This window comes from Vulpes lagopus, chromosome 7 (genome assembly GCF_018345385.1).
Source record: "Vulpes lagopus strain Blue_001 chromosome 7, ASM1834538v1, whole genome shotgun sequence".
NCBI lineage: Eukaryota > Metazoa > Chordata > Mammalia > Carnivora > Canidae > Vulpes > Vulpes lagopus.
This window is the reverse complement of record NC_054830.1, coordinates 26,640,132-26,663,497: the sequence shown is the minus strand read 5'-3', so window position 1 is coordinate 26,663,497 and position 23,366 is coordinate 26,640,132. Positions and strand designations below refer to the sequence as shown.

The following is a 23,366-nucleotide window of genomic DNA, read 5'->3' as shown; positions in this document are numbered from 1 at the left end:
TTACCTTTTGAACTTTAAACATAGTCAAAACTATAAATTATATAAGATAAATCAGAACGAAAAAAGTAGAATGAAATAAACATTAACTAGAGGTGTGAACATGATACACAAGCAAAAGAAAGCGAAGGTTAATTTGATGGATTGAAGCCTCCTTCTGGGATCAGTGTATGCCCCTCACTTTAACATCAGCTAGATATGTTTCATGTATTTACAGACAGAATCACAAATGAAGAAGTAAGGGAATTAGAAGCTAGCCTCTGTCCCTAATCTGTCTAGCAACTATCCCTATCCCTTCATGGTCTGAAATGTCTACAATAATTGGTAACTATTCCACAAATTGGCAGCTATAAAACCATCCCATAAATTGTTTCATTTCATTATCAAGAAAATAACGGACCACTTGGTCAATGCCTTGCCAAAATAATCTCTGTACTTCACATTTATATTTTGGAAAACATTTATACCAAAAAAAAAAAAAAGTGTAATTAAGCAACATTCATTTACTCAGCAAGCTGCTAGGGCACTGTTTAAAATGGAAGGAGTACGGTAAAGGTTAAGACACATGTGATCAACAATTTTATGTAATTTGCATTCCAGTAGGAAAGGAGCCAAGCAATAAACAAAGTCTCTACAATATAATTTTATATATCAATAAATGTCTTAAATAAAAACAATAAGTCATTTTATGACTATTAACCTGTATATCTGCTTTAGACCAAGCAGTTAGGAATTGCCTTTCTGAAGGGGTGTCAGTCCACACAGAAGCCCAAATGATGGGACTCTGACATTGGCATTTCCTCAGTACACTGGTCTCATGAATAATCAGAAGAAAAAACAATATTATTTTGGCCTGACTTAAAAGGCCTGTGTTCAGAATGAGTTATTACCACTGTTTTCCCCCAGTTATTCATGAAAAGTAATTTTGAATTACTTCAGATCCAGGTCAAGCTTATTAGCCACCAGCTTTTTTTTTTTTTCTCTCCTTTTGAAAATTAGGACGCTAGCCCCAACCCAGGATTCTGGAAATCCTCCCACACTCCATGATTTCTCAGAGATTACCAACAACAACTGCAGTTCTTTGATCAGGGCCCTGACATGGGAGTTGCCTATGACTTTTGATCTGAGCTCTAGTTAATGGCCAAGTGCTCTTCTTCAAATCTCCCCTGGACTTGAATTTACTGATTTTTGGTCCATCCTCTGGATTGAAGATCATTCTCCTTCAAGAAAAACAAAGAAATCAAAGCAAAATCAAAGTTAGGAGGCACTGCCTTTTCTCTCTTATTTGTTAAACATTACATTACCTGCCCCAAGCAGGTCTAGCCTTTCTTTGTGCTGCAAATATAGCTTTAAAAATCCTTTTGGCTGTTCTGAGCAAACATACCTATCCTGTAAGAATAGGTCTTCTAAGAAATAAGCTCCCATTTGTTCTAGTCTATGAAGTTTTTTTAATCTTTTGAGGCAAGTTTACCACCTCTTCAAATCATTATTTGCATAAATAGATCATTTATTGTCAGATCACTGTTGGTTATGATCACACACACAAACACACATGTACCTCAAACCAATTTCAATAAAATAAAAGTCATCAAAGAGAAAAGCCAATATAACTGTAGTTTTTTTCATTCCGGTGAGTGGCCTTGTATGACTTTTCCCTAATTACAACAAAATGCCTGGTGGGCACAATATGCCTCCAGAAATATTTTTATTCTTTTTTGAAGGCTGAGTTTTGTTGGTTGAAACAAAGCACTCTGATCTTTCTGTTTCCCTCTGGAGGCTTCTTTCTTTCTGGTTTGATACTTTATTACGATAAAAGGTGAACAGATTTTCCTTCGTTTCTTCCTCTTTCAGAAGTTCACAAGACCTATCCAAAAGGATAATATATTTGGCTTGAGGGAAGTGGTTGGGCCTCAAGTATTTGCACCCCTTCTTGCTGGCTCTTTCTGGGTCATCGTAGATGACCACGAGTATAGGAAAGGCGAAAACAAAACAAAACAAAAAAAAAACATGAAAATAGGCTTTTTAAAATTGAGCTAAAATTAACTGAAGGGACCATCTAAACATACCATCAGAAAAGATAACGCTACCTTTTTCTCATGATCTCTCAGCTGGAAGAAAAAAATTTCAGCAAAAAAGAATAGGGCCACCCATTCCACCTCAGAGAATTTACTGCCAAAAGCCAGCTGTGAATGTATAGACCAAAGACTTAATCTTCCCATCTGCTTGTCCGACAGTTTGCCAATCACCAAGGTTCATGCTCTCTATTCTCCTGGCTCCCTCTCTCTCTCTCTCTCACTCTCTGATACAAGTAGTTTTCAATTTTATAAAATATCCAGTGAGAAAAAATGTCCAAGCACTTCCACTTGCCATACCAGAATCTGACAAGATAAAACTGGACAAAATTTTACTTAATAAGCAAACAAAAATGTAATTCAAACCTCAAATCAGAATAGCTAACAATATTTAATAACATCTTTTCTCTGGAAATTTCTTAACAAAGAGAGATGTTATCTAGCAAAATAAATTGGCTTTTTAGCTTGATTTTATTGGGAAATAAATTTCTCCTTTTAAGTTTTCCTCTAATCAAAACAGTTTCTTCTTTTTTACACACTTCATGGCTTGTTTCCTTCTTTTCTTTCTTTTCTTTTGGTTTTCCTTATTAGAGACAACCTAACCTACACTGGTCAGGCACCACATAAAAGCTAAGGGTCACCTTATTGGTTCAACTTGGAGACCCTAAAATCTTCATTTCCTAATAAGCCATATTTATTTTTCCTAATCCATATTTTGATCCCACTAAAACACCTCTGGGCATTTTGGAGAAGAGAAAATATATGTCAAAGCTAAACCCTACAAGGAAAAATTAAAAAGAAATATTCCCACATTTAAAAACAATCAAAAGTTTGAAAGGAAAATAAATGACTGGTGTGAAAAAAGGTATTACAAAGGATCCTAATTCAGAGAATTATAAAAAAAATAGAGTCTACCCAAGCATCTCATTGTAAAATAAAACATACATTTTGTGAAAAGTTGCAGAATTAGCCTTTAAATTACAATACAGTACATTTAAATAGTCTTAAAGGGACATGCTAAACCATTGGGATTTGGGGATCTATTCCTGTAGCATAATTTAGATGCACCTCGTCGACAAAATAGAGATGTAGTGAAGAGTAAATAAGATTATATATATTCAAAGCACTTACAGTATCAACAGGTGGTGCCTAATAATATGATGCAAAATAATAATAAAGTACTTGCACATAGTTAGAGTTTAATCAATGCTTGTTTTTGTTATTGTTACTGTTTTTGCTTAAGTCTTGCTGCTGCTCCTCCCATGTCACAAGCTTCTCTTGACTCACTCTGATTTCCACTGCCATGGAATTTATTACTTTTGCAGAAATGTCTCAATCTCTTAGGTATGGAATACGTATCAATTGGTATATTGATAACAAGTGTGGCGTTGTTCCAATGTAGCTTGTCAAATGCCATTTGGAACCATCACCCTCTGTTAATGAGCCAGAACAGGTCCTCTCTCTGTCTCTGCCATATGTCTCTTGCCACTCCATCTGCCTCTGGAATTTGCACCCTTCTTTCTTGCTTTGCGATAATGGATGTTTCCTTGCCTACTTCTTAACAAAGAGTAACGGCCGAGTAGAGTCCAAGTTGAAAAGTGTCCAGTAGGCACAGAAAAAGAATTCCATGACATTTCTTTCAAGTGTTCAGTAGTTTTAATTTAACTATTTTGTATCTACTATATATGGGGTATGGATGCTCACTGTAAGGGAGATGGTGATGATGTCAAAAAAGAGGGAAGGAAAGAGGAAGGAATTAAATATAGGGAAGGAAAATTACAGTTTGAGTATTTATTTATTAGTTCCTTTGATAGGCACTGTATATACATTATCTGTTTCTGAATAGAGCACTTTAAGGGGCAACTCTAGACAGTTTTCCAGAACATTTGGTTAAATCTCTAAGTTTCATGCAATTAAAGCAACAAGGTGGGAAAAGAGCCATTTGTCAATGGTGTCAAAAGTTACATGTCCCATGTTTAATTTCTCTGTGGAGAAATTAAAACTCTTGTGCATTGCTGGTGGCTACACAAGATGGTCCAGCCACTGTGGAAAACAGTATGTCAATTCTTCTCCAAAATTAAACATTGATTCACCACATGATCCAGCAATTCTACTTTCAGGTATATACTAAAAAAATTGAAAGCAGGGATTCAAAGAGATATTTATACACAAATGTTTTTAGCAACATTATTCCCAATAGCTTAAAGATGGAAAAAACTTAAATGCCTATTAAAAATGAACAGGTAAATGAAATGTGGTACATACATATTATTCAATCCTGAAAGGGAAATTCGGTATATGCTATTACATTGATCAACCTTGAGGATGTTATCCTAAGTGAAATCAATAAGCCAGTCACAAAAAAACAAATATTGTATCATTTATTTGTATGAGGTAACTAGACTGGTCAAGTTCCCAAGGGTTAGAGGGAAGAATGAGTGGGGAGGGCTTAATGGGTATAGAGTTTCAGTTTTGTAAGATGAACAAAATTCTGAAGATGGATGGTGGTGATGGTTGCATAACAATGTGAATCTATCTGATGCCACTAAACTGTCCATTGAAAATTGACTGAGATGATAAATTGTATGTTATGTATATTTTACCAGAATTTGTAAAAGAAAATTTCCACATGTTATGGATAATACACATTGAGGTCTCCAGGAAGGACCTGCCTGTGGGAGGTCTGTGCTCTTCCCTTTGATGTATGGGGAACCAAGGTCACAAAGAAAGGATGAAGATGTGAATGACACCAGTTAAAGCAGAGCAGCCAGGCAATTCAGTTGAAAGTATTCTGACATTTAACTGCAATTTCCCAATCATTTGATGTTTTCTTCCTTCAGGGAGAATAGATGGATTCCATTGCCTTGACTGTTCTGTCCAGTAGAGTATGTGAGTTCTTTCCAGCTCCACTTCAGAAAGGAAATACAGATGGCAGCATTTCTTTCTTCCTTGTCTTCATCACCTTGCCAATAAATGCAGCTTCCTTTCCAAAGCGTCCCTGTCTCACATGTCATGCTTTTTCCGTTCCTCTCTCCTTTTATTAATGTTTCTGTTTTAGACATATGGAGAGACATGTGTCGGTGCAGACACAGTTTCCTGTGCCACTGCCAAAGTTAGGGGCAGTTCTGAAACTTAGGGAATTGGTCTTAGACCTGTAAAACTGATTAAGACGGTAGAAGGAAGTCTGAAATGCTAAGAAATGCTTTGTGAGCAAACTACAGTCTGGCAGAACTAGGAAATAATTCAGGCCATGTTGGCAAAGACACCACAGGTTAATCTATGTCACCTGGCATTAAAATATCACAAAAGTGTTTACCAAAGCACTGGCTGTATTGGGGAGTGAGATGGGGAGAAAGAGTGACCAAAAAAATGTGTCAATCAATGAAAGACCCATTAAATATATTATGAAATATCCAGAACAGGCTATTGCTAACAAAATGCCCTTTGTGAGTTAGGAAATGTGTGCTTTCTGGTGGTGGACCAATTGCAAAAAGGCAGAACATCTCCCACTCCACCAACTTTCAGGTTAAACAGTGAAACAAAGGTGTCCCTTCCCTCCAGCTCTCACAGGCCCATGCAGGAAGTGCACAGCCTGGATTTCAGCCCCCACATACAATTTGCTCCCAACCTGCAATGCATAGAGCCAGAGCCATTAAAAAAGAAAATTATCTGAGGTGCAGTATTAAGTAAAAAAGAAAGACTCAGAAGAATTGTTTTTGATATACAAACATATGCATGGGGGTATTTCTGAAAAAAATATCCAAGAGACTGGGTGCTTACCAGTAGAAACTCTGGTTTGGAATTTCTTTTTCTTTTTAAAGATTTATTTATTTATTCATGAGAGAGGCAGAGACACAGGCAGAGGGAGAATCAGACTCCTTGTGGGGAGCCTGATGTGGGACTTGATCCCAGGACCTCAAGATCATGACCTGAGCCAAAGGCAGACATTTAACCACTGAACCACCCAGGCATCCCTGGTTTAGAGTTTCAAATGACAGGTGACCCTTAGTTTATGGAATGGAATGACAGAAATGCTGGCTGGGACAGGAGTAGGCAGTTTTTTTCTCTTTTCTTTTTGTTTACATGAGGTTGTATGCTTTGAATTGGAGAGCATAGGATCTCCATTCATTTAATTTTCCTCAGTTTTGGGGATAGCACTCAACCCAGGAGAAATGTTAAAAATCTTCAAAAAGTAAGATGGATCTTTCTTGCTAAAAGGCACCACTGATTAGTAGTTTTCACTTAAATTAACAAGAACCGAGGCCTCATTCTGGTTCACAGTCTTAAGAATTATCTCCAAATATTTATTTATTTATTTATTTATTTATTTATCTCCAAATATTTAACTGAATTATTTTTCTTTGGCTCAAAAATCAGTATTATCCTTTGTAAAGGAGAGTGGGAAATGCAAGGCAAAGAAGGTCAAGTCTCAGGTTCCCCATTTTAGTTTGCCACTAACAGAGGGGTATGTGTCACCTGTTAGCTTTACTACTTTGGAGAATCCTGAATAAATACACTATGTGATAGGCTAGTCTTCCTTCATCATCCAAAGTTTTCCTTATTATTCATGTTGGATTATTTTTCCATACACACAATCAGCTTGTCTAGTTAAAATTAAAAACTGTTATTTGCTATCATAATGCTGTTAAGTATAACTCTATAGCACAATTTAAATTTAGAAGATGAAAATTTAATTTGAGGAGAACAGAAATCTTTATGATATTATCAACTCTTCCTATGATCGAGGCTTATTTTCTATCTTCCAGGAGTAGTTCATATCTTTTTCACTCATCTAAACATTTCCTGTTAAGATCATTCCTATATGTTGTCCTTTTTGATATCACCATAAATGATATCTTTTTGCCCATTAAATGTTCTGTTTGCTAATTGTTTGCATACAGGAAAGCTACTGCTTTCTGAATAAATCATTCCGTCCTCCACAACTCTTTGAAATTTCTTTTTTGTTTGTATTAATTCTCTAGTTGATTTCCTGGGTTTTCCAGATATAGGAACCTATCTTCTGGAAACATTGGTAGTTCTTCCTCGCCTTCCCTTTATATTAGTAATTACATAGCCTTCGAAAATTTTTTTCGTTTAGCCAAGTATAGTGCTATATTAGTGATGGTAATGGGTATAATTAATCTCTAACCTCTGTAGGAATATCTCTAGAAATTTCCTCAAAGCAAAATGCTGGCTTTTAGGCTGAGATGGAAAATTACTACATGTTAAGAAAGAATTTACCTGGTTTTATCTGTATATCAGATTTTTTTAATTGCAAATGACTATCAAATTTTCTCAAATTATTTTTTATTTTATTTTTTTTTAAATTTTTTTTTAATTTTTTTATTTATTTATGATAGTCACAGAGAGAGAGAGAGAGGCAGAGACACAGGCGGAAGGAGAAGCAGGCTCCATGCACCGGGAGCCCGATGTGGGATTCGATCCCGAGTCTCCAGGATCGCGCCCTGGGCCAAAGGCAGGCGCCAAACCGCTGCGCCACCCAGGGATCCCTATTTTATTTTTTTCAAATTATTTTTTAGTAGCTATCAAGTAATGAGAAGATTTTTCTCCTTAGACCTAATGATTATTTATATTAATAGATCTTCTAATAGTGAGCCATTCTGGCATTTCTGGGAGGGAAGGGAATGTCTTCATCAGGATATATTCTTGTGGGTAAGAATATAGCAATATATATATATATACACATACACAGGAGGACAGGAGGAGGAGCACGGTGACAAAGCAGCCCACAAAGCTTCTGCTGAACCAGTCACAGCACACATACGTGACAATGGCACTCACTCGGAAAAACAGATGGAAAAAGGTGGCCAGCGGGTGCCTAGGAAAGAACCCAGAAGCCCCCTCACTGCAAAGGCCAAGAGGGCAATCCCCGAGCTCACTGGGTGGGTTCTGACTTGTCACGTTTTCCCCAGTGCTTGTCAAGCCAAAGTCAGGCTGCAGCCCTGAGGACGTCAGCAAATCACAAGTTCTGAGCCACTCATTATTATACTAGAACCTTTCCCCTCTCGAAGAATCCAGTACTTTCCCCCAATTTGATTCCAAATATCATTTGCCCTCTTTGAAACACAGCCACCTTTGAAGTGAAACAGGACAGTGGTCACCTCCTTCCCACCTGTTAGCGATAAGGACCAGTTCCCTAAAGGTAAAGGTTGGGCTGTTCCACCAGTTACTGAGTAGTTCACATGCAGCCCACGGGGTGCAGTCTCCTGTCACCAAGGAACACGTGTTCTGGATAGAGGGAAATCCTGACTCACCCCACACCAATTGCTTTAAAGGAAAAAAGTCTAGAAAGATCAAAGACTCAAAGTTAGCTCAAGAACGAAGACCACTCACACATATCCAATGCAGAGAGAACAAATGCCCACAGGGGTCAGGCAGGGGAAAAAAAATATATATATATATATGTGTGTGTGTGTGTATGTATATATATATATATAGCAATAGCAGGTGGCTCAGCAGTTTAGCATCGCCTTCAGCCCAGAGTGTGGTCCTGGAGACCCGGGATCAATTACCATGTCAGGCTCCCTGAATGGAGCCTGCTTCTCCTTCTGCCTGTGTCTGTGCCTCTCCCTCTCTCTGAGTTTCTCATGAATAAATAAATAAAATCTTTAAAAAAAAAAAAGGATATATTCTTGTATTTTTTTGTGTGTGTATGTGAAACATAGCCTACATATAGAAAAGTAAAGGCATGTATGTGACTTGAACAAGCAATAACCATTAACCACTACACAGGTCAAGAATCAGAACATTGCTACTATTGCAGAAGGCTCCATGTTTCCCTTCCTAGTAACAAACTCTCCCCCTTACCTTTGGAGGTAACTACATTTCTCATTTTTTTTTCTGACAATAAGTTCTTTAACTTTCTTCATAGATTTAGTGATGTTTTCTCAATTTCAGGTAAGTAGAATCATAATACATATTATGTTTTGTCTAATCTATATCTTGGTAAGATTGATGTATGTTATTGCATGTAGCTGTGGGGTTTTAATTTTTTTTTAAAGATTTTATTTATTTATCCATAGACACACAGAGAGAGAGGCAGAGACACAGGCAGAGGGAGAAGCAGGCTCCATGCAGGGAGCCTGACGTGGGACTCGATCCCAGGTCTCCAGGATCACACCCTGGGCTGCAGGCGGCGCCAAACCGCCGCGCCACCGGGGCTGCCCGGGTTTTAATTTTCATTGCTATATAATATTTCACTCTATAAATGTACCAAAATTTATATATCCATTCTATTGCTGATGAACATTTGTATGCTTTCTAGATTTAGGTTATAAAAAACACTACTGTGTCTATGAACTATCTTGTACATATATATGTACATGTCTGCTTATTTTTCTAGGATAAATACCAAGAAAAGAAGTACTGGGCAGCCTGGATGGCTCAGCAGTTTAGCGCCGCCTTCAGCCCAGGGCCTGATCCTAGAGACCAGGGAACGAGTCCCATGTCAAGCTCCCTGCATGAGACCTGCTTCTCCCTCTGCTTGTGTCTCTGCCTCTCTTCTCTCTGTGTGTATCTCATGAATAAATAAATAAAATCTTTAAAAAAAAAAAGTACTGAATCAGAAGACATATCTGCAACTGTACTTGAAAATGCCAAATGATTTTACAATAGTTATATCAGTATATAATAGATAGTGTCCACTTTTATGTAATCTATGATCAATAAGATGATCTCCAACTGTACTGTCCACTAGAAGATTTTGTTTTGTCTGTCATAAAAGATCTTATTCCAAAAATAATTTTTTGCTTAAGAATACAACTTTGTTTTTTAATATAGATACTTGACACAGCAGCCTTTACTGCACAGATTGTTTTTTACCTACTATTTTGCAACGAATCTTTTTCATATATCAAGTGACTATATATATATATATAGTATATATATAGATATATTATTTTTATTCAATTCAATTGGTTGATTTGTCTTTCCTACACTAATGCCACACTGACTTAATTACTCCAGCTCTTTAATAATTCTTAGGATCTCCTAGAGCAAGTCTATCACCTTATTTTTTAAAGAGCGTTTTGGTTGTTCTTGGTTCTTTTACTAAAATATAAATATTAGAATCAACTTAATCAAACTCCTCAAAAAATACCTTTTGGGATTTTGATTTAAATTGCATTGAATTGATACATCTATTTGGAGATAACTGCTCTTTTAAAAATATTTAAATCCTTAGTTCATAAACATGATACATAACATCCTTTATTTAAGTCTTTTTTAATGTTTCACAATAAAGTTTTATACTTCTCCCTATAAAGGACCTGCATAGATTTTGTTATGCTTTCTAGGTGTTATTGTAAACATTATTTTTTTTTATAATATAGTAAGTATTACCCATTTTACAGGAAATTGGTTATAATCCTATTAGCAGATGCCAATTTTTTTAGTCACGTAACATAAAATTTACCATCTTAACCACTTCAAAGTATACAGCTCAGTAATAAAAGTATATTTACACTGTTGTGCAACCAATCTTCATAATTTCTTTATTTTGCAAAACTGAAATTCTATACCCATTAAACAACAACTCCCATTTCCCCTCCCACAGCTTCTGGCAACCACCATTCTACTTTCTTTTAAACAGTATGTTATTGCTTCCTCAATTTTTTAACTGTTTGTGGCTCATAGTATTTTTAAGTCTCTTATTTCTTGCAGATTTTCTGTGTAGTTACTCTCTCAATTGTTGGCAAAGGCATACAAACTCTGACTATTAATTGTGGATTTGCCTATTTCTCCTTGCACCTCAATCAATTTTTGATTCATATTTTTTTAAATTTTTTTGATTCATGTATTTTAAAGTGTCATCATGTCTATAAATGTTTACAATTATTATATCCTTTTGATGACTTGACTCTTTTATTATTATGCTATGATTCCCTTTATCTTTGATAACATTCTTTTCTTTGAAATCTACTTCAATATTGATCTATCTATCCCAGCTTTCTTTCCATTAGTAACAACATGCTATGTCTTTTAAATCCTTTTTCTTTTAATTTATTTATGTCTTTATATTTACAGTATCATTTCTGCTAAATACTCTCAGCAAACTAAACGTAGCAGGTAACTTTCTCAACCTAATAATAAAAGGTGCCTATGAAGAACCTATAACATACAAATACTTAGTGGTGAGAGACTGAATGCTTTCTCTCCACAAATCAGGAACAAGGCAAGGATGTCCACTTTAACACTGTATTCAACAATACACTGAAGATTCTAGTTAGTATAATAAAACAATAAAAATAAATTTTTTATTTTCTTCATTTATTCATGAGGGACACAGAGAGAGAGAGGTAGAGACATAGGCAGAGGGAGAAGCAGGGTTCCTGAAGGGAGCCCAATGTGGCACTCGATCCCAGTATTCTGGGATCATGCCCCCAACCAAAGGCAGATGCTCAACCATTGAGCCATCCCGGTGTCCCAAAAATGTATTTATGCACAGATAACATGGTCCGTATGTGTAGAAAATCTGGTGAAATATACAAAATGCTACTGGAACAAATAACTAACTTTAGCAAGCTTACAGAATACAAGATCAATATATAAAAATTAATTCTATTTCTATATAGTAGGGATACATAATCAGAAATTGAAACATTTAAAATATCTTTTATAATGTTATAAAAATGCAAAACACTAACAATAAACCTGAGGAAAGTTATGTAAAAATCTATACACTGAAAACAATAAAATACTTGTGAGAGAAACTAAAGATAAATAGATGGAAATATATGTCCATGAGTCAGAAGATTCAATATTGATAAGATGCCAATACTCCCTAAATTGGTTTATAGGTCCAATGCAATCTCAACAAAAACCCCAGCAGACTTTTTAAGTAGGAATTGACAAATTTACTCTAAAGTTTTTGTAGAAATACAAAGGCTCTTGAATAACTTAAACAACTTTTTAAAAGAAGAATAAGGTGGAAGAATTCATATTACTTGATCTTAAGATTTATTGTAAAACTACACTGATCAAAAACACTATAGTACTGGTATAAAGACAGGCAATGGAATAGAATAAAAAGTCCAAAAACAGACTCACAAATATATAAAACTTTGATTAACAAAGGTGCATAGATAAGCCAGTAAATAAAGGATAGTTTTTTCAACATATGGCATTATATTTGGATATCCATGGGAAGAAAGAAGGACAGCTTTGTCCCACATCTTATACCATATATAAAAATTAACTCAAAATGTAAAACAATACTAGACAAGTTCTAAAAGAAAACATAGGAGCAAATCTTCATGATTTTGTATTAGACAAAGACTTCTTAGATATGACACCAAAAGTATGACCTATAAAAGGAAAAATTTGGTAATTGGACTTCATGAAAATTTTAAAATTCTACTCTTCAAAAAACACAGTTAAGAGGATGAGAGATAAGACCCAGACAGGGAATAAATTTTTGCAAATCACATACCTTATGAAATAATTTATATACAGAATATATAAAGAACTCTCAAAACTAAATAAGAAAATTAGCAATCAAAATTTTTAAATAGGCAAGGTATTTAATAGACACATATAGAAATGGTAAATAAGCAAATAAAAATGCTCAACATCATCAGTTGTTAGAGAAATATAAATTAACATAACAATGAAATACTACTACATACGTTTGGAATGGCTAAAAATAAAAGGCCTAACTATATCAAGAATTGGCAAAAATATGAAACAAACACCATTGCTGGTAAGAATGTAAAATGATATAACCACATTTAAAAATAGTTCCATAGTTTCTTAAACAGTTAGGCCTTCACTATACATATGATCTAGCCATTTTAGTCATAGGTATTTCCCCAAAGAAATTAAAGCATATCTCCATAAAAAGACTTACATGCAAGTGTTTATAAGTAGCTTTAATTGCAATAGCTACAAGCTGGAAACAACCCAAATATTGATCACAGGTGAGTGGATGAACAATTATGGTATGTCATAAAATGGAGTACCACTCAGCAATACACATAGGGCAATACAGATTAAACTCAAAATAATTATGCTGAGTAAAAAAAGCCAGACAAAAAATACTAGTATTTTTTTTTTTACTATTTAGTAAATAAATAGTAGTTTTTGGTAAATACTAAATAGTAAATAAAAATAGTAAATAGTACTAATAGTAAATACTATTTTATTTAGTATTTTATTTGCTAGTAATTTTTTTACTAATAACTCTATGATTCCATTTATATATAATTCTAGAAAATTCTTATGGATCTAAAGTGACAGAAATTGAGCAGTGATTACCTGGGGATGGGCCTAGGCTTGCAATCACACTATTTTGTTGGCTAAGATAAATCAAAAGACCATCATAGAATCAAGATGTGAAAAATAGACTCTATTTCTTGATGGAAGGAACACAAATTCCTATTTTCAAAGGGTGTGGATACAGGAAAGGGTATAGAATCACAGTTATTTTGCAGTGAATCTATCACACCTACTAGGTAGCCATCATTGCTAGACACAAGGAAATATAAATATTACTTCCTTTGATCCTCCTTGGAACTTGGGTAGAATCTTAATTTTGAAGATAGAGAAACTGAGTCCTAGGAAAGAAGTTAAGTAACATGACCAAAGTCCCACAGCTAGTCAGCTGCAGAGGTGGAACTCAAGCTTCCCTGACTCCAGAGCATCTGCCCTTAGAAGTTATGATTCATCACTTGTCTTTACTGGTACAATTTTCATTCCAAAAGCCATAACCTGTCTGCCTAGGATGGCCCCCATCTCAATACCACTTCAGAAAAGGCACCAGAAAATGTTTCACAAATGGCATAGATAATATGGGAGTAGGGGAGAGCTTTCTCTATTCTTAATTTCTATGAACCTAGTTTTATCCTGGGTATTAGATTTTTAGTTTAAGAATGAAATCTCTGAAGCAGTATACATTTCAGTTCCAATCAAGAAAAACTATGTTGTGTATCCAAAGATTGCACACTAAACCCCAAAAGTTATTCATTAGGGCATAAGAAAAACTGTCCTATTTGAAAAATTTATTGAGACTATTTGATCTATTGAAGGTCAATCATTAACATTATCTACCTGTTTATAGCTGTTTATAAAGGCAATTTTCAGATTGTTAATGACTTATGTTCCCAAAGTTTACACATAAGCCAATGGTTTAGAAATCAAATTGCATTTTTTTCATAGAAATAATAAAACAAATGCTTCCAGGGTAGCCTATTAAAGGCCATTTAACACATAGTGGCTGAAATATAATACAAACAATGAAAAGCTATTTAAAAATAAGATTTTTTTAACATCAGTTTTTTAAAAATAAGATGTTTCTGAATAAAATGTCTGCCAAGTTTCAACTCAATATTCCATAAGTAGAATCATCTTTCTATATGCCCTCTGAAAATGGGAGAGCAATATAAACACTTATTTCCCAACAGATATGAACTATGCCACTTGCTTTAGAAGACAAAATTAACTATAGTCACATTTGGTTTTAAATAACAATTGTTTTCATTTCACCACATATATAAAGGACATCCGTGCAACCTGTGCATTAACAACAACAACAAAAATCACAGGACTATTTTTAAACACAAGATATAATTCAGATACTATAAATGAGTATAAGACCTACTTTTAAATTTAAGTCCTCTGCTCTATTGGCACTCCATCTCCAATGGCACCCCATCTCATTCACAGTAGAAATCAATGTCATTAAATAGCCTGTAAGGCCCCTTGTGGTTTACCCCAGGCTCCTTATTTCTATAGCTTTATCTTTTTCTTCCCCCTCCTCTCTGACTCTGTTACAATTCTGATCACCTTACTTTTTCCTCAAATAGGATAAGCACACTTCTGTCTCAGGACCTTTGCTCTTGTTTCCCATAAGCAGAACATTCCTCCCCCAGATATCTCTATGGCTATTGCAACCCTTCACATCTTTGCCCAAATGTCATTTTTCAACCAGGGCTTGCTTCATTGACCATCCCTTGCAATACAGCAACCATGATTCCTCCTTCTCCCCCTTCCTTATTCTCATCATTTTTCCTTACTTGATTTTACCCCGTATATAGCTTTTCACTTTAAATATGCTGTGCAGGGGTGCCTGGAGAGCTCACTCATTTAGGGATCTGACTCTTGATTTCAACTCAGGTCATGATCTCAGGGTCATGGGATTGAGCCCCCCCTCCCCTTACCCTACGTCAGGCCATACTGGGCATGGAGTTTACTTAAAATTCTCTCTTCCTCTCTCTCTCTGCCCCTTACTTCCCTCTAAAAATAAATATACTATACAATTCACTTTTTTATTTTTGTTTATCATGCTACTATCACTACCAGTAACGTCAACTCCATGACACTGATGATTTTATAACTTTTGGTCTGTGGGACCCAACACTTGCATGTTCCAGAATGCTACATAAACAACTTCTCTTATTTCATGATCTATTTATTTATACACACATTTCTTTCATGTGTATATATTTTATTTCACTGTCTCCTTTGAGTCTCCTACATAAAGGGAATAGGTCTCCCCTCTGGCAAAAGATTTATCTGGAAATACCTTAGTGAGCCATCAAAATTGCAGAGGGAAAAATTCATTGTTGGAATAATAATTTCAAATAATTCTTGGCTTTCAAATCATTGAAAAATTTGTGTTTTCTATATCCCTATAGAGTGGCATAAATTTGGTTGAAGCTGTTCTCTAATCAATACTCATTTGGATTGTACAATTGTGTAATGTTTTAGCACCCTATAGCATTATATCTGCTGTCAATAAAGCATCCATTCATGAACAGCATGTACTGTATTATTTAAAACCTAAAATTACATCTATTATGAAAAAGATCTAGCTCAATGATTTTTGTCATTTGATTTCATCGAATTAAAATTATACTACTTCCTTAAATCTGCTTTTTATCAATTAATCTAGATAAAAATCAATCCCCATCATTTTCATGAAAGTATCTACACCATTGCTTCCAACTACTATTCAGTATAGCAACTCTGTCATTTGTTGGTGTGATTTCTGTAATACAGTTCTCCTCATATGTTGCTATCTTAATACTCATTCACTCTGATTCCCAATTCACTGGATCTGGTTGGGCAAACACTGTGGCCTCCAATCAGGCTGCTAATGGTGCCAAATTAAGAAATGGTTTTGCAAGGCTTACAAAATTAGAGATGACATATGAATTCAAATTTCTTTTTAACTTCTCTTGGAAGCTGAATAAAATATATTCTGCCTATATTCTCATACCAATACATTCACACTTTATAGGTTTGGTATTTAACATCAGTCCTTCCCACCCCTTTCAAGTGTGCAGAATATAACTATGAGTTGAACACATTCTAAAGCATTCTATTTTACAGGACTCTGATGAATTCTGAAAACTGGAACACATGTATCATTTAAAATTATTTTCAAGTTAAATAAATGTGTATTGTAACTGACAGTCCATCTTAGATAATTATTTAGGACACATATTAAAAACATATTGAAATGGTACTTTAATAGCAATATCAAAAGTTTATGGAAATAGGAATCGCATTGAGCGAATGCCTACCATGTACTCAATCTCAGATGTAGTAAAAATATGGACAAGACACAGACCCCACCTAAAGGAAATAAAAGTTGTGCATATATATAAAGAGTATCCCACAAGATAAAATATAGTGTCACTGAAGTACATTTTGTTGTTATTAACAAATTTTGAACAAGTAATGGATATTATAAACTTTCCTTTGAGCATCACAACTTCCTTCCAAGAGACTCAGTTCTTCTCAAAAATGTCCCCCTTATTCAGTTTGTGAAAATTTGGAATATATGTTCAACCATATGAAAGCAATTTACCCATCCTTATAAATAGCTAAGAATAAAACATTTTCAGTTCATGATCTCAGAATATGGAAGTTTCTTCTCCAGTTTTTTTTTTAAGATTTTATTTATTTATTCATGAGAAACACAGAGAGAGAGAGAGAGGCAGAGACACAGGCAGAGGGAGAAGCAGGCTCCGTGCAGGGAGCCTGATGGGGGACTCGATCCCAGGTCTCCAGGATCAGGCCCTGGGCTGAAGGCAGTGCTAAACCGCTGAGCCACCCAGGCTGCCCTTTTCTCCAGTTTTCTTGCAATTATTTTCACTGCTACTCTTTGGTAACTTTGAGAACTCAGAGTAGTAATAAATTACAATAGCAGTGAATACTATCTTCTAATTTCTCTGTGTGAGAAAAGTTAATCCTGTTCTTTTCTTTCTAAAACAAGTGTTAGTTATTTTTTTTAACAAGTGTTAGTTATTCAATTTAAAAGTAGCATAATGAGAAATTATGAATCTATTTGATAAATGTTTCAACATGGCTTACTGTCATCATAATTTCAAAAAGGATTTCTTTAATCTCTACATTAAAATATAAAAGACTAGAGAAGAACCTCAAGAATTTTAACTTAGATAATAATAGACAAAAAATGAGAAACTTCAGAAAGAAGAAATCAATAAAAATATCTAGAACATAGTATGTATCAATTTTAACTGAATGTTTTCTATTAAAATGGATAAAATTCACAATTCTCTTAGTGAAAAATTATAATGAAGTTAGGAATATGTAAATAATATTCCTGTAATATTTGTAAATTTTTAATTTTAAAGTATCTGAAAGATATATTCGAAATCTACCTTTCAAAGACCTCACATTTCTTGAGCTGCAGGTTATCTCCTAAACATTGCTTATCACTTGAAAGTTCTTTGTCTATGAGCATGAAACATTTAACGAATTTTAAATTAAACTATATGTTCTGAAAATCTGTACACATCAGCGAATTTACAAATAATCACTTGATTTCAAACATCACTGTGGCTCTTTATGCTGTGATGGGTAGACTGGTGCATTTTGAGAAAAGTCAAAATTACAGTATTTGCTTGGTCAACATCAGGATTCTTTTTTTGTTTGTTTGTTTGAGTCTTGATATATTTGATTTCTCCTTTAATTTTCATTAGCATACCTTTTGTTTCAAGTGTACAACATATTTATTCAACAATTCTATATGTTATCCAGTGCTCACCATGATAAGTGTGGTCACCATCTGTTACAATAAAACATTATTATATTGTTGACTATTTCCTTATGTGATATTTTTCACTCTCTGACTTATTTATTTTATAACTGCAAGTTTATACCTCTTTTTTCAAACATTTTTAAAATACATTATTTATTTGAGAGAGAAAGAGTGGGAGGAGGGGCAGAGGGAGAGAAAGAATCCTCAAGAAAACTCCTCACAGAATGTGGAATCTGATGCAGGACTCCATCTCAGGACGCTGAGAGCATGACTTGAGCCAAAATCAAGAGGCGGCCCCTTGATCAACTGAATCGGCCAGGCACACCAGTTTATACTTTTCAGTTCCCTTTAATTTGGCCCAATCCAGCCCTGGTGGCCCAGCGGTTTAGTGCCGCCTTCAGCCAGGGGTGTGATCCTGGAGATCCAGGATTGAGTCCCACGTCGGGCTCCCTGCATGGAGCTGCTTCTCCCTCTGCCTGTGTCTCTGCCTCTCTTCTCTCTCTGTGTCTCAAATAAATAAATAAATAAATAAATAAATAAATAAATAAATAAAATATTAAAAAATATATTTAAAAAATAATAATAATTTGGCCCAATCTGCTATCTTCTGTCTGGTTTTGTTGTTGTTGTTCATTTGTTTTGTTTCTTAGATTCCATATATAAGTGAAATCATAGAGTATTTGTCTTTTCTGTCTGACATATTTCATATAGCATAACATACAATGGACCCTCTAGGTCAATCCATATTGTTGCAAATGGCAACATATCATTCTCTTTTATATCTGAGTAATATTTCATTGCACATATACACCCCATCTTCTTTATCCATTCATCTATCAGTGGGCACTTGGTTTCCTTCCACTCAGCTATGGTAAATAATGCTTCAATAAACATTAGGGGGGGCGCCTGGGTAACTCAGTGGTTTAGCGCTGCCTTCAGCCCAGGGTGTGATCCTGGAGTCCTGGGATCGAGTCCCACATCGGGCTCCCTGCATGGAGCCTGCTTCTCCCTCTGCCTGTGTCTCTGCCTCTCTCTCTCTCTGTTTCTCTCATGAATAAATAAATAAAATCTTTTAAAACAATAAATAAACATAAGGGTACACATATCTTTTTGAACAAGTTTTTTTTTTTTTAAATTCCAGCACAGTTAACATACAACATTGTATCAATTACATCATTAGCATTTCTTCTAGATATTCTCAGGACACAAGTATTCTATCTAACCCTCAGCATTACAAATTAAAGGTAAGATTTCATTTAAACCAAAAAATAGAGATCATTTATATCTGTCTTCAAATAACCTGCAAAATTGCTATGGTGAAAAAGGGCTAGTCTCAACCTGTGGTTGCAGAAAGCTACAATAGGACTAGAAGGATTAGACAGGCAGATTACAGTCAAAATAAAGAGTTGAATTAGAACTGGAAATGGAGTATTCTATCTTGTGAGTTAGGCATTCCTGGTCACTTGATGTGCCTTATCATTTATTAGGGATGTTGTAAAAGAATTTAGCACAAATTTTAGAAACAAGTTTTTTGGCACAACTTTCTGCCTCTTAGGGCCCCTTCTATTTCAGGAAACCCTAGTGTATGGCCAGCTCTATTGACCACTCACCTAAACTTGTATTTTACATTTGTTCAATATGAACTGATGTGTTTACATACATGCAACCACAGTATACAAAGCAGCCTCTTGGTGATACCTAATTTCCAACAAATTTCCATGTGTAAATAATTATCCCTGGAGGAGATATCTTTGACAAACCAGACAAACTGTTGGCAGTAGTTACAAAGGCCTGTGTGGGGCAGCATTTATGAGATAAAAGGCCAAAGGCAGGTGAATAAATATATAGATATATTGTTATTCTGGTAGCAAGTTTCAAACACTTTTCTTCTCGCTTATTTCTTTAGTAGATTCATAAAGTGACTTTTAATGGTACCAATATTCTCTCCCCCATCAATATTCAAGGTGAAGTGTTACTGAAGTCACTGATGGCTAAAGAAAAACATTTTTGCGCAGCTGAATGCCAAGATATTTTGACACAGTTGTTTAATTGTGCCATATGAAGTGACATGAGTCAGAAGGTAAAAACATTCCGAATTTAAAAAATATAATTTTAATAACAATATATTATTATATTAAGATTCATTTCACCCTCCACCCTAACTTGCCCCTAATCCCTCCCTACTCTATCCCTGAATATCCAGCACCTCATTTGGGGATGGAGTAAAACATGGCTCAGGGTTGGATGGAGAACAGAGATCAAATGAAGCTCAAAGGCAGAATTCAAGGATACAGTATATGGGTTGTAGAGTGGGTGACGTGAGGAATAAGATAAGACAGCAGAAGGGAGTGAAGACATCTAATGAACATATTACTTTATAATCTGTAAAACCTTAATGCACATTTGAAGGTCCCCTCTTCAACCTATGTTTAAATTTATTTATTTATTTATTTATTTATTTATTTATTTATTTATTTATTTATTATTTGAGAGACAGAAAGAGAGAGAGAGAGAGGCAGAGAAGCAGGCTCCTTGCAAGGAGCCCGACGCAGGACTCGATCCCAGTTCTCCAGGATCACACCCTGGGCTGAAGGCAGTGCTAAACCACTGGGCCACCTGGGTTGCCCAAGCTATGTCGAAATCAATTGCTAACTCACCATCTTAGGGAAACAGGGAAGCCTCAATAGGCAGACCTTTTTGCTGATCCTCTGTGAACCCTGGTCCTTCCAAAATGTGTACTACTAAGAGGGTGGCTGAGACATGACACCCTATCACTGGACCAACTGAGAATGGTAAAGTGAGAGGAGAAGCAGCTCACTATTCTCTTCCCTGAAAATAAATGAATCTCAACTACTGTACTATTGGGTAATTTGCCACTTAAATTGTCAATACTCATGAGTTCTAGGCTTTTGGGAATCCTAACACCCCATTGTTACTTATTTAATTTAACAAAATCCCTTTTACTCCTTTTAGAAGAACTCCATTCTGTGCATTATTAAAATTAATGGAAATTAAATAGAATTTGAGAGTCTTGAGAATTCTGCAACAAGATGTGAGATATGCAGAGATATTCCAAGTGGCTGGCTTGGGAATGCATTAGTGACAGTAGATGAATCTGTAAGAACAAAAGTATTATTCTTTGTCTTATTCACCACCTAATTAATACATGCTAGAGGGGAGATGAATGAGCAGAAAACGTATAGAAGTGTGAGAGATAATAAAACTGATCCAGTTGTTGGCTTAGTCTAAGTGTAGAGCAGTTGATAGTCCAATGAACAGTGTCCACAGAAATCTGGTCAATTTGAACCTACTTCCTGTGGACCTCCAAGGAGGTCTAACATTGTGAAAGAGCTTAGATGAAGTAATGGAAAAGGACATGACACAAAAATTTTAACTGGCTTCCATGAGTTTCTTAATTATAAAGCATTCATATCTTGAAATCAAAAAGTCGACGAAATTTATGGAAATTCAGATGACCTACAGAATACTCATTATTCTTACAGATCCTGATAATTATTAATAAAATATGAATGCATTTTAGTTACTTATTCATAAAGTTTATTGTCAGGATAATTAAATACCTAATTCTCCTTAGATACAGTATCTAAATCCAATAATCAAACTTTTGAATAGTTCACACTCATGGGTTTTTAAAGGTAAAAATAGAGAAAGTCAGAAGTCTGTCTCTAGGAATTGTGATGGTGCTGTACCCATCCGCATGACATCGAAACAGCTAAAGCTATGAGAAACTATGTTCCTCTGAGTATAAAGGTATATTTGTACCTAGGTAAGTGTCATATACAACAATGACCTAAGTTTTTTCAGAGGTCACATATTTATTACATTATAATAAAGTATACACAATAACATACATAATATGTGTTATCTGTATATATGTGATATAATAAACATATTATATAATATAAAATAAAATCATATTTTAACACAAATTTACTGGATTATGCTCTTCTACATGATTATAGCTTATGATCCTTGATATGTGTTGTTCTAGTTCTTTAATTCTATGCAGTTTCTCTCTTTTCATTCTCAGACATTTTTGTTTCTTTATAAATGTTTTTCTACAATGTGATGGACTTTCATATTTGAGTCTTGATGTATTTGATTTTATATTAGCATATTTTCAGAAGTTCTTAGGGATAAGCATTATACAGTTCTTAAAACTTTTAAATCTTTGATTATATAATACTGAAAGTACCTAAAATTCTTTTAGTAAAAATATCTTCATAAACAAACTTAATTTTTATAAACATGCTTAGACATTATATTAACTTCAAAATCTATGATATCTGTTAAATTTTAACCTATTACTCAGAAATTAAATTAAATTTAATTTAATTTAACCTGAGTAATAAGGTTAAATTTTAACCTTATTACTCAGACAATTCTAAAAGTAGTCACTATGTACTTCTCACCCTTTGATATCAACACTTACCAATTATTAGATATGACTTTCATAAATTACTGAATATGAAAACCATAGAGTTATAAACCAAAGACTCGCATAGTTAAATCTTGGAGAAACAAATTTAGGGTTTTCATCATTGCTGCCCTTTGTTCTCATTAAAATATTATATCCATCTCCAGGAATAAGAGCCTGTCAAAGACAGAGTATCAGTGTCCCAACGCAGAACCAGAGTACAAAGCAGGGCAACTAATAATGAAAGTGCCAAGTTGTGTGAGCTTGTTCAACCCTTCAAGGTCCTTCTAGACACAATAACAATTCTGGGACAGCACAACTGAATTCTGACGCTACTGACTGGTATGGTTAAACTGTAGATAGAACATTTCTTCCACCTTCAACAGAACTGGCTCAGAATCTGAGCCTCCTGGAGGAAGGTATCAGAAACTACACAGACAAGGATTAGGGACAGTAAACTTTTTTTTTTTCACCACCATATCAAATTTATTATTCCAATGGCACTAATACAGCTGGAGGTGTTCACGGTGACACTGCACAAAGTTTCCTGCCTTCTAGCTTCTGTCTAAAGAGAAAGGTCTATCCTTTCTTCCTTCCCCCTTTCTGGGGGGAAATCCACTATGGGCCATTTACCCAAATAAATCTCTTCATGCGCTTTTTTTGTTTTTTTGTTTTTTGTTTTGTTTTTTTTGTTTTTTGTTTGTTTGTTTGTTTTACATTTGAGTTTCTGAAATGGAAAAAAAAAATGTTGAGTGTCCCATCCTGCCTCCCCCACCTCCCCACTGGCCAAATAAGTCCCTGCTGCCAGGGCATTTCTGTTGCCTCTGAAATC

The 23,366-nt window shown here is 34.9% G+C and overlaps 1 long non-coding RNA gene across 2 annotated transcripts in view; it reads right to left on the bottom strand.

Moving 5' to 3' along the window:
• LOC121495662 overlaps positions 1–23,366 on the bottom strand; it is a 171,602-nt gene that overhangs the window by 32,318 nt on the left and 115,918 nt on the right. The window contains exon 1 of one of the 2 annotated variants that reach the window (XR_005989032.1): positions 14,686–14,766. The exons of the other annotated variant lie outside the window; for it this stretch is intronic. This is a non-coding gene — a long non-coding RNA (uncharacterized LOC121495662). Of the gene's footprint in view, positions 1–14,685; positions 14,767–23,366 lie in introns of those variants that run through there. 2 annotated transcript variants of the gene reach the window in all.